General features: G+C 34.9%; 1 non-coding gene across 1 annotated transcript; it reads right to left on the minus strand.

Annotated features, from left to right (window-relative positions):
• Nucleotides 1-6,000: 6,000 nt before the first annotated feature.
• On the minus strand, nt 6,001-6,107 carry LOC138828867 (U6 spliceosomal RNA). Its single transcript, XR_011372400.1, has one exon. It is a non-coding gene; the product is annotated as a U6 spliceosomal RNA (small nuclear RNA).
• Nucleotides 6,108-6,683: the final 576 nt, after the last annotated feature.

Genomic DNA, 6,683 nt, shown 5'->3' on the forward strand with positions numbered 1-6,683 from the left:
TGTGAAAACTTTAAAAATCTAAAAAGGGAACTTGAAGGAGACTCAAGGAAATGGAAAATCTTTTAATGCTCCTGGTTGGAAGAATTTACATGAAGAAACTGCAATACTGCCCCCAAACAATTGACAATGCAATACTCATCAAAATCCCAACTATATACTTCAATACAATAAAGAAAGCAATCCAAATTTAATACGGAATTACAAAATTACAGATGAAACAGAAGGCTTAGAAATGAACTCATGGGCCTATAGTGGTCTTACACACAGAGAGAGAGAGAGAGAGAGAGAGAGAGAAAGAGAGAGAGAGAGAGAGAGAGAGAGAGAGAGAGAGAGAGAGAGAGAGAGAGAGAGAGAGAGAGAGAGAGAGAGAGAGAGAGAGAGAGAGAGAGAGAGAGAGAGGAATTCTATTCCCCCATCAGAAAGGATGACTTTTCACCAGTCTTAAGGAAAATGAAAGGCTTGGTAAAATTATACTAAGAGCAAAAAGAACGGAATGCAGACTCAGAGCAATATAAGTTTCATGGATTCATTCATTTATGGTAGCTAGAAGGTGCCTACAAATCTACAAATAAACAAGACTGATTCTATCTCGTCCCAGTTAGAATGGCCATTATCAAGAAAGCTAACAATAGCAAATATTGACATGGATGTAGCCAATTGGGAACTCTATTACACTGTTGGTGGGAAATTACACTTGTTCATCCACTGTGGAATGCAATACAGAGTTTCCTGAAAAGACTAAATATAGATCTCCCTTAAGACCCAGTAATTCCCCTCATCGGCAGTAATTCAATAAATAACAAACAATCTCACATGAAAGCTACCTGCATAACACAGGCCCAGAGTTCAAGGACTTGCAAAACGTTACCACTGCTGTTATTTGTTTCTTCAAATATGAACTTTTGACATGAGAAACCAAATCATTCTATTTGCAGTAGCTAGGATAGGACTTAAATGTTGTGGGTGATAAAAAGGCTTCTTTGTTGAATGTTAGGAAAAGAGGTAGGCAGTCCAAGAAAAGGGAGATTTTTTTGTTGTTAGTCTGAAGGGCTTGAAGTCTGGGCTTGGGCACTGTCCTTGAGCTCTTCAACTCAAGGTGAGTTCTCTACCTCTTGAGCCACAGTGCAACTTCTGGTTTTCCTGTGGTTAAATGGAGATATGAGTCTCAGGGACTTTCCTGCCCAGGGGGCTTTGAACCACAGTCCTCAGCTTCCTGAGTAGCTAGGATTACAGTTGTGAGCCACTGGCACCAGGATAAAAATGGGGGAATTTTAGAAAAGAAAATCCACCTCTTCACCTGTGTCTAAACCTCAGATATCACTATTAGAACACTTCATCCTCAACTCATTTCATCAGATATTTGTAAAGTTTCTCTTTCCCTTTATGTAGGAATACTGCAGTCAATATCAACTCAGCTGTGGGACTGGATCAATTGTATGTTAATTGCTAGCACCTAAATCAAGAACTGTTACATCAAAACAAATGAACCCCTCAGTTGGAATAATTGTTTTCTCTTTTTATTACAAATCTGTGCTTTATTAATTCCTAATGTGATACTGGACCTCCTAACAGACTGATGATATTTTCTTTCTCTTCAGCAATTGTCCTCCCACATGTGGTCAAATAGTTAAGATTTCAAAGATTTCCATTGATAATTCATTAAGTTGACCTCTAAGATAATGTGCATTTCTGGAATTTGGTCTGCTGTCTTGTTCTTACATGCACAGGCTTTCTATGATTTATTTGTTCTACAAGCAATTCTACTTTCCAATCTTCGTGTGATCAATTTTAGTCCCTCTCATCAGTCTTTCTGACCCTATCTCTGGAGTCTCATTTGAGTCTGTCTCATAAAAATATATTATCAACTAAATGACTCTCAACTTCTGTTTCTGGCCTGACTGCATGTAGTCTGTGATAGCAGCCCTGACTGGCTGTGCTTACTGGAGTGTTTTTTGTTTTGTTTTGTTTTGTTTTGTTTTGTTTTTAGAAGTCTAGGATCACTATTGAAGGTAGTAGCTTTTCTGAGCCTTTGTGATCCCCTGGCTTAGAGTCAATGGGTTTTTCTCCTAAAGATACAAAGAACAGGTGACTAAATTCCTGTTTAAATTGTCTCAAAATGAGGCAATCTGGCATCCTTGCAAAGCCATAAAAAATCCTCTATAACCAATTAGAGAAATGTTATATCAAGATGGCTTGTTAAGATGACTGTTCATTGGAAATGTTCATCTCCAAGTCACCACCATACAACTGATCACATTCCTGGGAGCAGACTTTAGGAAGAAAGGTTCCCCTTCCTTCCTTATCTTATTATAGATCAAACCATAATATTCTGCAGTTGTGGTCAGCCTGGAGCACTTTTTCCCAAGAATATTCTGTAGTGTAAAAGAGGACCAACTATCAAAATAAAGGTGAAAATACTTGTCTACTACAGAATGATTTATTGTGCTTATATCTATTGTTATTTTAACAAAAAATCTATTGTTATTTTCATTACTTCAAACACATGGATAATTTATATTGGGATTAGACAAGTGGCAAAGGATTAATAGAATAAAGATTCCATTTACTTTCATATATCCAATATAATACACTTAACCCCTTATGAAAAATTAAATCCAACTGTAGAAACAATGTCAAAAATATAAAATAAGCCTTAATATGAATAATCTGGCACACATAAACCATCATCTACTCAGAAATGCAGTCTCTCTATAGATACTTATTTGGTGCAGAAAAATAATTAATGTATATGACTTTTATGTATCATCTGAAATACTCCTCGTGTATATAATTGTATATAATTTTATAGACGTTACCTAGACAGGAATTTAACGTGCATGTAGAAATCAAATTTCCACAGTTTATGCTAGATGAGAGGAGTCATACTCTCTTGTTCTGTGTGGTGTGAATTTTACCACAGTGCTGAACCCTTCCACTTAATACCAAAAGTCATTTGCAATAATTTATTATTTGATGTTAAGATGAGTGCTAATTGTAGAATACACTTAGAATTATTACATTAATTCACAGAATTAAAAAGTAATGATATATTATTTGTTTAAATTCCAATGCTTCTCAATTTTACAATTCATGAACTATATTATTAAAATTAGATTCACTTTCTTCTTTTCTATAGCTGCTATAAGTAAAATTATATATTAAGGATTCAACATTAAGAAATCAATAATAAGTAACTTATTAAAATGATATAGTACTAAACTGTGATTTGAATTACAGTTCTAACAAATTGTGATGTAAACAACTGTTAATAGAATTATAGTTAATATTTTTAAACTTACCAGCTTGTTATTTGTTTCCTAATTGTGTCATTTGTTATTTTTGGTCCAAGTTGTGTCTTTCTTCATCTTTATTGTTTAGTTTTCTATTTTATCTCTATTGGTTTGCTGATTAGTTACTGACATGAGGCTGAAAATCTGTATGCTAGTTAATTACTTCATATGTTAAAGTAAAATTTCTGCTCTCCACATCTGTTCTACTCTTAGTATAGTATTTTCCCCAGTCCCATATCCTGTATTGCTGTCCTCATGTATTTTATTTTAGTTTATTTTTATTGTGAAAATACCGTACAGAGGGATTACAATTACATGGGCAAGATAATGAATAAATTTCTTATCAAGCATTGTTGCCTCCTCCTTTGTTTCCCCTTCTCATCCATTCTTTATTTTATTTTGTTTATTTAAATTTTACTGTCAAGGTAATGTACAGAGGGATTATAGTTACCTAAATAAGGTAATGAGTTTATTTCTTTTCTAATTTGTTATCCCTTCCCCCATTTTTCTCCTTCTTCCCTCCCAACAGCCCCTCCAAGATTATTTCCAACATATTGTCTTCTCCCCCTTGTCCTTTGTCTCACCATTTTTCCCTTTCCCTAACCTAGTTCATATCAACATATTTACAATAACCAGGGTTATTCAAAATCAAATACAGTGACTAAATATTAAACATTAATCAAATGTTAATCAAAACCAAATACAGCGACTACAGGGGATAAACTATAGGTGGGGAAAACACAAAAGGATAAAAAGAAATCATGCAGTACATTAAGAACAACAACAACAAAAAACAACAACAACAAAAAACATGTCTTGGAGTTCATTTCACTTGGAATCATCTTATACAGTCATATGTACATAGCTAGAGGGCTATTCTGCTCATCTACTAAGATTATCCTTGATGTACACAATAATGCTCCTCTATTACCCAGTAATCTCGCTTCTGGGCATTTAACCAGGTGGCCACAAGCAATGCCACAGTAAAGCTACCAGCACAATTATGTTTATCACAGTATTATTTACCATAGATAAGATATGGAATCAATCTAGAGGCCCCTCAGTAGATGAATGGATCAAGAAAATCACACACACACACACACACACACACACACACACACACACACACACACACACACACACGGAATACTATGCTTTCATCAGAAAGAATGATACCACCTCATTTGTAAGGAAATGGAAGTTCTTGGAAAAAAATTATATTAAGTAAGCCAGACTTAAAAAAATATAGGTCCCAGAGTTTCCCTTATTTGTAATAATTAGTTTACACCAAGGATAATCTCATGTATTTTAATTTGACATTTTGTCCTATGTTGAGCATACAAAATTATTGCTGTATTGTTTGTTATTATTTCTGCAAACAGGCAGGTATATTTAAAGAATTATGTTTCTCTTATCCATTACTGGAGGAAGAACACCCAAAAGAGCAACCCCTATAAGGAATAACAACTCCTACTTATTTAGCTTCATTCCTATGTAAGGCCAGTGTTGTCCCCTGTATCCTCATGTTGTAAATTACAAATCTATAGCGGTTCATCCTGTATCTCTACTATTTTCTACATTATGACCTAAATCCCCCAGCAATTCTACTTTAAAAAATTCTCTCTTAATGTTTGAGGTGTGTGTGTGTGTGTGTGTGTGTTTACAAAAATCAGAAGACAACATTTTTCCTCATTTAGAATACATCATTCAGGTCATTATAGGTTGTGGATAATGGGAGAAGTCTCGTTTTAAGGATGAAACATAAAAATATATTTGTGCATGCACCACAGTTTATTATCTTGGCTTTTGTGAATAATGTGAATAACAATGAAATACAGATATATATATATACAAGTTACTCAGAGAGAAATAATCACATGATTGGTGGATCAGATGATATTTCAACTTTGGATTTCTTTAGAAAACTGCATACTATTTTCTACAAGGAGAATAGTAACCTGTATTTTGACCAAGAGTGTAGAAAGTTTCCCTTTCTCCACACTCTCATCAGCCAACATTATTACCTTTTGAGTTTTTTAAAAGGGCAGGTTTTTACTGTGTGCAGGACCCAAGATGACCTCAGACCCAAATCCTTTTACTCCTACCTCCTAAACGCTTCGAATTACAAGTCTTTACCACCACACCTGGTTCTTTTGATTTTTTTTTGATGAGGGTTATAATAGTTATGAAGTAGTATCATAGTAATTTTGAATTGCATTTCTCTAATGACTTCTGTTTACAAAGCATTAAGCCATCATAGAAGTGGTATTAAACACAACTTTGTAAACCCACTGGCAATTTTCTTTGGGCCTGGTTGACTTCACTTAATATATTTTTTTACAAGTCTTTCCATTTCCTAACAAATGGGGCAATGTCATTCTTTCTGATGGAGGCATAGAATTCCATTGTGTATATATACCACATATTCTTGATCCATTCATCTAGAAGGGACATCTAAGTTGGTTCCATATCTTAGTTATCATAAATATTGCTGCAATAAACATAGTTGTGATAGTAGTTTTAGTATGGTATTGTTTGTGGTCATTTAGGTAAATCCCCAAAAGTGGGATTGCTGGGTCAAAGGGGAGCTTTATGGGCAATCTTTTGAGGAACCTCCATAATGCTTTCCAAAGTGGTTGAACACGTTTACATTCCCACCAACAATGCTGTATGGTTCCCTTGTGGCCACATCCCCTCCAGCTTCTGTTGTAAAAATCTGGAGCACTCCACGAATTTGCATGTCATCCTTGTGCAGGTGCCATGCTAATCTTCTCTGTATCGTTCCAATGTTAGTGTATGTGATGCTGAATTGAGCACAGAATATTTTTTATATCTAAAGTGCAATTGATTTTTTAAACTGCACAATTGAAAAAAAAGGAAGTTCAAAAGAATTGTCGTGAAATTTTACAACCATATATTTCTTTTTTTCTTTTTTTCTTTTTCTTTTTATTTTCTGTGAACACACTGTACAGAGGGGTTACAATTACATGGGCAATATAATGAGTACATTTCTTATCAAGCATTGCAGCCTCTTCCTTTGTTTACTCTTCACAACTCTTCCCAGCCTCCTCCCCCGGCTCCTCCTCCCCCCCCCCCCCCACCAAAGTTGTAAAGTTCGTTTTCGACATGACAACTTGTACTTCTCATTGTTGCAACGGGTCCACCTGTATCCTTAAACGACTTCTTTTTCCCCATCTCCTCCACAGATTATACCGACATCAAATATAGTGAAAGCAGGGGTTATACTGTGGGGGAGGGACATACAAAGCAACAAAGAAATAATCTTATAAATGCGTTAGAAACAAATGCATGAAAGAAAAAAAACATTTAAATGCATATCTAAGTGTTCATTTTCTTAACATCACATTATCTGAATCTTTTTTGCTTGACTTA

The sequence above is a fragment of the Dipodomys merriami genome, unplaced genomic scaffold (assembly GCF_024711535.1).
Source record: "Dipodomys merriami isolate MVZ:Mamm:240054 unplaced genomic scaffold, mDipMer1.0.p SCAF_166, whole genome shotgun sequence".
Classification (NCBI taxonomy): Eukaryota; Metazoa; Chordata; class Mammalia; order Rodentia; family Heteromyidae; genus Dipodomys; species Dipodomys merriami.